Source organism: Euphorbia lathyris, chromosome 1 (assembly GCF_963576675.1).
Source record: "Euphorbia lathyris chromosome 1, ddEupLath1.1, whole genome shotgun sequence".
NCBI classification, from domain to species: domain Eukaryota; kingdom Viridiplantae; phylum Streptophyta; class Magnoliopsida; order Malpighiales; family Euphorbiaceae; genus Euphorbia; species Euphorbia lathyris.
This window is the reverse complement of record NC_088910.1, coordinates 88,676,925-88,687,890: the sequence shown is the minus strand read 5'-3', so window position 1 is coordinate 88,687,890 and position 10,966 is coordinate 88,676,925.

Below are 10,966 nucleotides of genomic sequence, written 5' to 3'. Positions count from 1 at the left end.
CCGCTGAGTCAATTAAAAAGAAAGATGAGCCTACCAAAACTGCCCAAAAATGACCTGTCGCTGACCAGGAAACTGAGGATGAACCAAAGAATGCTGAGCCACCCCTAAATAGAAAGAAGGCCTCCGGAGTTACTCCCTTGAATGTAACTCCTCTGGATGTCTCTATTCCTAAGGATTCCTTCTTTCTGCGAGCTCAGGAATCTGATAAAAGCACTCAACCTTCAAACAATCAACAGAAACAGTCTGTCTCCGCTGAGCAGATAAAGAAAAGTGAGCCAAGTAAATCAACTTCCAGAAATCCGGCTACTGAGCCTAGTGCTAAGTCAACTGTTGACACCACTACTACTGAGGCTGAGCAAGTCCATCTCAAGTCATCTGACACCACTGACCAACTCCCTTCTTCAAACCTTTCTAAAGAAGGTAGTGACAAACGATACAAGAAGAAGTCACACAAACCACTCGTGTTTGACATTTTAGATGATTCTCCTCTTCCTGAACCAATTGTTGACCTGACTGATTTGGATTTCAACTTCTTCTCCAAACCAATTGCCAAGTCCACACCAGTCAAGGAAAATCAAGCCTCTGTTTCTCACAATCAGGAACATGCCAAAACTGACGCTCCTCAAGGTCAGAAGTCTGCCGACACCGCTGCTCATGCCTCAACTGAGCATGTGATCGAAGAACCTACTGTTCAAGAAAATGAACAAGTAACTGAGAAATCTCCTGCTCAGGACAATCTCGAGCTGACTCCTCCACAAGTCAACACTCAGCTCCCGACTGACACTGAGCAGGTAGGCAATGCTACTGCACCACTCACTCCTCCTCCTGAGAAGTTAGCAAATTCATCAATTCCTGCAGCTGATCTCCGCACTCAGTCTGCTACTCAAGTTGCTCAACCTTCACCTCATCCAAAAGGCAACTCCAATATTGGTGAGAAATCAAATGAACATCCACCTGCTACCAACCAAGGTTCAGTTCCTGAGAATTCACAAGCTGACCCCCTCCACTTCCTAACTTCTTCCCAGTCGGGGAAAATAATTTTACAAGCTGCTCAAGAACTGATTCAAGACATCCAACGCACTCATGCCACTGATACTGAGTGTCGTTCTACTGAGCCTACGCAACTGAGCACTATCACTCAGCTTCTAACTGAGCTAAAAAGCCTCAAGGAGCTCTTATGTGTGCTCACTGATATGGTCGCTCAGCAACCAAAACAGGAGTTCGCTACCAAAATGGCAAACCTTCATCTGCACATGGTGCATCACATGGACACAATTGAAGGAAAGCTGAATGATCTATCTGCCACCAACTCTGATGTGGCTAAGTCAGTTCAAGTCACTCAAGTATTTACAGAGCTGACCGCTACTCGCGAATTGGTTGCCTCTTCCTCACAATGCACGATAAAGCAAATTGCTGAAGTCATCCGCCTGCTCAACTTATCGAAAGAGGAGATGCAAACTGACCAAGCAAAGTCATCTGAGATATTTCAACTTGCTAAGGCCACTTATGACCATGTCACACATCAATCTCACCAGCGCCACCATTACGACGCTGGTTTGCTCAAAATGTACCATCAGTCTTACGCCATGATGACCGACACCATGAGCTGGATGGGCAAGTCCCTTCAATTTATACTCAGCGTCATCAGTTCTCATATGGACATTCCGGTGTCCAACATGGCTGGTGGTATCAAAGTCTTTGACGGGCTTAAGCACAGTACGACTCAACTCTAATAGTATTCTGCCCTACTGACTCGTGTTGTTGATCAAGGGAAGTTTTATGTTGATGTCCCTCAGCCCGTTGATGCTGGCAAAAAGGGGGAGAAAGATAAACACCCAGCTGGAACTCAACAAAAGAAACAACATCTTGGTTCCACTTCTGCTGTCCCTCCTAGCACTCAACCCCAGCAACAAGATACACTCCAGTCTAGTCAGCAAACTAAGACCAAACCTAACCAAGTATCTGTCAACATTAGGCGATAGATAGTTGTAAACTTGTGTACTTGCTGATGACATGTTTTGTGTTGAAAATTATTGTATCTTCATTAAATCATCTATGCTATCGGTTCATATCGCTCTATGTTTGTCTACTGTGTTGATCTATATATATGATCTCTCTCACATGTCTTCTTAACTAAAACTCATTGAACAAAAGAACTACTCAGCTCACTCTTATATCTAAAGTTAACCTTCCCCGTAACTTAACTGAGTAAAGAGGAAATGTTCCAAGCGTTGACCTAACTCTGAACACTGAATTTAGACTTACTTGATTAAACCTTGAAATGTTTAAAGTAAAACTATGTCAGCGGCTCAACCCTTACGGGGGAGTATCTTAAGAAATCTAGGTCAACTATCATGGGGGAGCTCAACACTGAGTTCCTTACTGAATATTTTTGCCAACATCAAAATGGGGGAGTTTGTTGAAACACCTTTCCACATGATTTTGATTTGACAAAATTATTCATATTAATGATAAAAAAATATTCTAACACATTAAATTTAAATGCTTTGATTTATTCACACTAATGTGTTTGTTCAATGTTGAGTTATTTGATTTATAAGACATTAAGTTAAATGGCCCCAAGGCCCATGAAAGAGAGTCAAGCCCAAGTCAATGGATCATAGCCTCACGGCCCAAGAAGACCAAAACGCAGTCGTACTGAGTAAAACGCAAGCCCAGCTTGGAGAAGGATCGAGAAGCCTTCGTCTAAATAGCTTCAAGATGAAGCTGCTGAGTTGAGCGACAAGATAGTCCAGCCAGCAGTTGACCTAAACAAACTTAGAGACAAAGTATTTCTACTTTGGGTAAAGCTCAGAAGACGCAGAAAGCTGTCTGGAAGACTTTACTATAAATGTGGAAACATTCTGTTTTGTCTGACGAAAAGCTGTTGAGCACTACCGAAGACAGAAGATACAAGAATGTTATTGGCCGAGGACGCTGAGCACGTACTGAGTGAAAGCGACAGGAAACCGTTTCCCTCCAACGGTTACTTCGAAATTCGAAATCACCGGTGCTTCAAGTGTCACTATAAATAGGCCTCTCAAATGCTTCATTCGATGCAGATCTTCAATCAAGTCGAAACGCTGACCAAATTGATATTCGAAGTTCTGTGAGAAAAGCAAAGCAAATCTTACACCAATTCCAATCTTGTGTAAAAGTCTAGAGTGATCTTATTCATCTAAAGTGTCTTAGCAATTGTTGTTTAGGACAAACACTTATCATTTCTAGAAGTATAGAAAGGAGAAGCTGAGTACTCGGTATAGTACTCAGTAGTAGAGATAGGAGTGAGTAGAGGAATAGAGGAAGGTACTCTTGTATACTCAGCTTCTGTTGTAAAAGGTTTCGTGCTCTACCTTTAAAGAGCTCAGTAGAGGATTCAAAAAGCTCGGAAGGAATTTCGGGGACTGGACGTAGGCGGAGAGGCCGAACTAGGATACGTTTACTGAGTAATATATTTCTAACCCTTAACTCCTTTATATAAATTGCTTGCTATAAAACTGACTAAGTAACGGCCTCACGCTGAATATTGTGCACTGAGAAGCTGAGTTCAGGATTAGACTCAAGTGCTATCTCCTGACTCAAGAAAAGAAACAGACTTAGTCACTAGTTGACTAAGCTTGTTTCTTAAACTACTTAGCGCCGTTGTGTAAATCTTCTCTTAAGGAAAAGAAGTCAGCCTTAACGGACAAAAATTTAGAATAGTTCCTATCCCCCCCTTGGAACTAATCTTGTCACGTTGCACGGGACCAACACACATTCCCCTCCATGTCGGCCAGTTTGAATGTGGCAGGTCATATCTTTAGATGGATGTGATAAGGGTTTGTCCATGTCACCCCTAACTTGCCTTTTCCTTTTGATGATTGGATCTTGTCAGCTTTTCATAGCACCAGATCTCCTTCATTTAAATCAATTAGTTTGGCATTTTTATCATGATATGTGACAATTCACTACTTATATGCTGCCATGCGGATGTAGGCTTTATCTCTTTTTTCTTCTAAATTGTCGAGTCCATCTCTTAAGTTCATCCCACTCTGCTCCTCATAGTAATATAAGATTCGATCACTAGGTGATCCTATCTCCACTGGGATAACAACTTCAGTTCCATAAGTGAGGGCGAATGGAGTTTCTCCAGTAGTTGTTTTGGGAGAGGTTCAATACGCCCATAATATGTTGACCAGTTCATCCGCCCAACTCTTCTTTAGTTTGCCCAGTCTTTTCTTTATCCCTTTGACAATGGTTTGATTGGTGACTTCCGTCATTCTATTGGACTAGGGATAGTAGACAGATGCGAACCTATTTTTGATGCCCCATCCTTCATAAAAGTTTTTAAAATCTGCACAGTTGAATTAAATGCCGTTATCAGTAATGATTGTATACAAAATCCCAAATCGTGATATAATACCCGCCATTACAAAATTGATGATTCGATTTGCAGTGATGGTTGATACTGCCTCTGCTTCTACCCACTTTGTGAAATGGTCAATAGCTACTATTACAAACTTTTGCTGCTTGGTTGTCACTGGGAATGGCCCTACTATGTCTATTCCCTAGGTTGAAAAGGGCCATACTTCCAGAATGGGTCTTTGGTGAGCTTTAGATTTATGACTTTCATTAGCATGAATTCGACAATTATGACAGGCTTTTACAATTTTTCAGACATCTTGTTTTGCATTTGGGCAGAAATATCTCATCAATCGAGCTTTCCTACAAATGGTGGCGGAAGCTTCATGCGCCCCACATATGCCATCATGCAGTTCTTGTAGCATATATTGGCCTTCTTGATTCGTTACACATTTTAACCATGACTATAGGATTTTCGGTGAGATTGACACATTTTAACCACGACCAGAAATATAGTCGTTAAAATTAGCTTTAGACATGCAAAACAGATGGTGAGATTGACACATTTAAATGGGACGAGCTCAAAATTATTCATCCATCTTAAAATAAACTACCATACTCTTTTGATTTGTTAAAAAGATTTCTTCTATAATTAATCGAATTATTGCATAAGTTAACATTACAATAATAACTACGATTTTAATTTTAAATCCTCTATAACTATGTCAATATTCTCAAGCTTTTTTTTATTTTGATAATGATATTAATTTGTTTCAATCTCAATAATATAAAATTTATTTGCAATTTTCACTATAATCGTGATCAATATTAAAAATAAAAGCTTATAATTAGTTACTTACTTAAATATATATATATATATATCTATAACATAATAATTATTAGCACTACAAAAAAATATTGTTAAAATAATTAATATAAAAATAATAAAAAATATTAAGTTAATTAGTGCAACGTGCGGGTATGCAACTAGTATATATATAATTTATGATTTTTTTTTACCTAATGCGCTTACATTAAACAACAAAGAAAAATCCCCACCCCACCCCATCTAATTCGGACCCATGATTTTCCCATCATATTATCTGATCCGACCAACTCAAGTCACTTTTGACCTTTGATAACTCTATATTAGAAAGTTTCAAAATTAAAACATGTGCATATTAGATATTTTATTTACTAACTTCATCACAATTTACCAAATATTTAAAATTAATCACCTAATAATAAACACCAAACAGTTAACTGCTAGCAACAACTATCACTTAGAGCATCTCCAACAACCTCTTAGTTTGATTCTGAAATTAAAATTTGAGGGGGAGAGTTAAAAATCAACTCCAACAGTTTTTTAGTGGCTCCTCAAATCACTAACAACCTCATTATCATCTCAGTTATTAAAGAGTTTCTCTCCACTCTTAGTGTCTTCTTATTTCATTTTTTATTGGTAGTTTATTATTGAAGCTCTCCTCTCACTATTGGTAGATATAACAATAATTAATGATTTTAATGATAAAATAATAAATAATGAGCGAATATGAAAAGTATTTTTTAGAGATGATATGTATTAGATAGACCCTTAATTAAATTAAGTAACTCGTCATATAATTATGTTATATTTCATTTGAGATAATGTGTAAAAATACCCCTAACGTTTATAGCCATGAACAATTTTACCCATAACATCTAAAATGATGCAATTTTACCCCGAATATTGGTAGCCAAGAGCAATTTTACCCCGTTGTCAAATTAGTTCAATTTGAGAAATAATTCATCAAACTGTCTTCTCGGTCATGAATCTTGTCATCTACACTTCACACGTAAGTCATTTTTATCACTCATTGGTAACATATCATAAACATATGATTAGACGTGAAAAAAATTTAAAAAAATATACTATCTATTGTATGAGTTGGAAAAAAAATATTTTGAATTTATAAATATTAATCTCAAATACTATTATTAAATTGCAGAAAATTATGAAATTTTTTTTTTTAAAACAAGGTGATATGCAATCGGTATAGAACAAGGAATAAAATATATGTGTTTTATAATAATGTCTGAAATTGACCAAACTTGACAACGTTAGAGATAAAATTACTCTTAACTGGTAACATTAGAGGTAAAATTACACCATTTTAAATATTAAAGTAAACTTGCTCATAAACGATAGGGATATTTTTGCATTTCACCCCTTATCTTTTTCATTTTTTACTTTTCTGTTTCTTGAGTAATTTGTTTATTTGTGTTTATTCGAATTTTATACGCTAGAGCATGTTGTAGATAACGCGTACGTCTATTATGTTGTACGTAAATGTATATATGCTAAAGTTTTTGACTGAATTTACGAGGCTTGCCATTTTCTTCTTTGGACTTTTAAACAAATCGGATTTTTTGCCTTTCTGTTTTTCTTAATAAAAAAACAAAACTCATAATTTAGGATATACTGCTTGTTTTTTTAAGATATTACTTGGAATAGATAGATAACAAGATTGTGTATGCTTCCAATGTTATCAGAACCGGACCGGACATCAAACCGGATTGGTGACTGGGTCACGGGTCACTTGGTCGGACCGGATGGCTCGGATTGGTCGAACCGGATGACGTAATAAATAAATAAATAATATTTATATATATTAAATATATATAATTATTTTAAAATTATTTTTATAAATTATATATATCCAAAAAAAATTATAAACAACTTTTGATTTGTTATTTTTTGTCAACTTGAGACTTAAATATATAACGGATAAATAGAATTTGGAATAACTTGAAATATGTAAATGTATTTTATGACATGCGATTTTTTTAACGGTATATTATAAATTCAAAACGGACAAGTGATGAATGAGAAATTAACGCTTAAAGTTAACTACTTGAAATGTTTTATAATAAACTAAGCATTATTATCCCACATAGGAAAGAAATAAGAATGTTAACTAGTTTATAAGTAAATGGTCTTCACAAGCCTTTAAGTAATTACTAAGGGAAATGCTCTCTCACGCGCAGGGGAGGGGGGTGCAATCGTTCCACCATCGGGTTAGGGGCGCACCCGCACGACGTGGGCGATGCCCAGCCCAAATTTCATCCCGCCCGCCCAAAAATTCAACTCGGCCCAGCCAAAAAATTCAACCAGTTATATAGACCCGGGGTCACACCGGTTCTCGGCCGGACCGCCGGGTCCCGGTCCAATCCCGGGTCTCGCCGGTTTTTGGCGCCTTCAAAAAACCGCACAGGCTCGGACCGGCTCCCTCACCGGTTCCCGGTTCGACCGGTCGGACCGGCCGATCCGGTCCGAGCCTGATAACATTGTATGCTTCTTTTCCAAAAATAAAAAATTTAACTTTCATTCTACTTAGATTTTAACCATACAAAAATACCTAAACTTTTTTAATTAAAATTGGATGGAAGGTGTTCGTAATGAAGGAAAAGATATGGAAAGTAATAAATTAATCTCACCCTTATTTGAGAAGAAGATATAGGTTTACAAGTGTTTATAAATTTATTTTGTTTGGTTTGAAAGGATTATAAGATGATGATGAGGAAGAGGATCCGCAGATCTACGAAGTCCAAAAGCTCATTTCCGCATCCATCCAAAGGGGCAGCCAACACAGGTTAGGCCTATCAATCCGTTTGTACAAGAACACTTTAGTTTTTGAGTCCATCGTTTAATCCATATAAATAGATGAACCACACCATTGGTAAGAGACCTGAATTCTCTCTCTCTACTTATTGCTTATCTTGCTCTATTATTCTTCTAACTTGATTGTCGGAGTGTTAAAGGGACTGTTCTGGCGCAAGAGGAGAACCAGAGGATGACCTTGTCCGGAAATCCCATAACGCTATTATTTGGTGCGGTGAGCATTGAGTAACACACCACTCCTTTCTCATTTCTTGAAAGTCACCCCTCCCACTGTAACATTGCCAAACATGGCGGATCAACAAGCAACCATTACGTTGATCAAGGAGATGGTAAACCCCTTGATTGGCCGCACTAGCCCCCCCCCCCCCCTCCCCTCCCCCAACCCAATTGGAGTTCAATAGAGCCCACCAATACATTCATAAAATGTAGACCCCTACTAATGGAGGTCGACTCCGATGAAGAATCTGTTGAGCCATCCAAGAAGCTCATTAACATAATAAAAAAAATTCCAAACAACTCAACTCGTTTAGACGACAACCAAAATGAAAATCATCGACCAACAATAATTTCTCCAAGAGGAAAGCATAAAGATTTTGGACTCCTTGAGGGCCCACGTGTCTGCGTTATAACAACTCTCCACTTCTACTCTATCAGCACTAGTCTTAAAAGCAGCTCTGATCTTAATGTAACCCATACAACATGTTCTTGTAAAGGCGCAACCTATCATCCAATTAGCAATCATCCCGGCCGCTAGCCCCCTTGTCCCCCTGGACGTTGAAGAGATGCTAGAATCCAAGATTTAGAGATTCCTCGACAAAAGATCTCTCGGTAAAGTGATGGGTGAGAATGTCACCTCTAGAAAAACCCCACTAGTTCAACGAATCATTGACACTCGTTTCTCTAGAGACGGGTAAACACCTAGGCTGGCCTATTATTCTAGCAAGGAGGACCCCAACAACTATGCTGCCTCTCTTATAAGTACCATCAACCTACTCTAAAAATTAGGATATTATGTGAAAGGTTTTTTCCCACAACCTTGTTTGAAAGTGTGCAAGAGTGGTATAGGGGCCTAGCCCCCAAATCCATCGACTCTTTTGATATACTCAAGGACCTTTTTCTGTCTTGTTTTGCGACCGCCGTAAAGGTAAGAAGGATTAACTTTGACTTGAACAATATGCGGTAAAACGAATGGAGCCTCTTCGAAATTTCTCGGCATGATTCCATCATCTTGCCTCACAAGTCAAATGACTCAACCTAGAGGTGGCCCATGATGCATTGGTGAAGGGGACATCCGACGAACCCCTGGGGCAGAAGTATTTCCACAAGTTTCTCCACTCGTTCGAGGAACTGAAGGATATGGTGCAAACTGTTGTGCTTTATGATGATAGTGACCGACGGGCTATGGGGAGTTCGAAAAAGAAAAAAGCAAGGGGGAAGCCAAAAGGGAGGAGAAAGCTAAACAGAAAGCCGAGTCAAAAGGATTCCTTTATATTGTAAAGAGATAATGGCCCCCTTCCCTACTATCGAAGGCGAGAGAAAGAGAGGTTGGACTCTAAAGAAGCAACAAAAGTAGGTTACCCAATGGGTCGTGAAGTACATTACTCCGATAGGATGCCGAAGTCGCCACTCTCTAAGCCCTTGCACTCAAAGAATTCGTCCATATCGAAAAAGTTCCCCAAGCCTCGGACAAACAAAGAGCAATACTGCAAATATCATAAGTCCTTCGGGCACTCTGTTGAAAACTGCAAATTTTGTGAACTTAGGATTTCGTTAAAAAACCATAATTTACGCCAAATTGGAGCGATTTAAAATTTTGATTTTGTAAATTACCCTACATATAAAGCATGACTTTACAAAGTAATCAAACCACACGTGCCCTTTCAAAAAAAAAAAAAAAAGGGACCACGTGTTTTTTGAGAGAAAAATTTACTTTCAAATCCTTTAATTGCAAATTGCACAACTCATCGATCCTTTTTTATAAGTTTTTAAACCACGAAACTGTATTCGTAAATTGGACAAACCACAAGATTTTTTATTTGTACTTTATAAATTTTGGAGGTCCCTTATTGTGATAGTGTTATTGAGAGACGATGATTGAAAAAAAAAAGCAGTTTATACTATTGTTGTTGATTTTTTTTCTCATTTTAACATACTACATTCTTTTATATATATATATATATATATATATATATATATATATATATATATATATATATATATATATATATATGAGAGATCAGGTGTGACACATTTCGTATGGTGTGACAAGCCTTATTGTGTGACAAGGACCAAATTTATAATTAACCAGGAGAAGGTGGCAAATTTATAAATAAAAGGAAAGAGAAAATTGTTTTATTTCTTTTCTTTAAAATGCATTTTCCCGAGTTTTCCAACCTCATTTTTCAAAATATTTTATACCGTTAGACTCGTCTTAATTAGACGGTCATTTTAAGATCCCAGAAGCTCAGGTAAAAAAAATTCCGGTGAATAGAATCCGGCGATTTGTTTTTCTGTGAGAAATAAAATATTCAGAAAATTTTCAAAAAATTTCAGAAAATGTAAAACATCATTCTAAGAAACTTTAATTCTTGACTCAAAGTGATATTTCTTACGGTTTAGTCCCAAATCAACGGAATCCGGCGATTAGGTGGGCATTTTCCGGCGAGAAAACATAAAGTACCCAGAAAATTCTCAAAAAATTCCAGAAAATGTAAAACATTATTTTGAGAAATTTTAATTCTTAGGTCGAAGCAGTATTTCTTACGGTTTAGTCCCAATAAAACAATTTCCTTAATTTCCTTAATTTTATCTATTTTACATGTTTCAACAATTTATTGGGTCAAAACCGTAAGAAATCTCATTTTAAGCCAAGAATTAAAGTTTCTTAAAATGATGTTTTACATATTTTAGAATTTTTTAATAATTTTCTGGGCACTTTTTGGTCTTATCTTTCAGTACTATGTG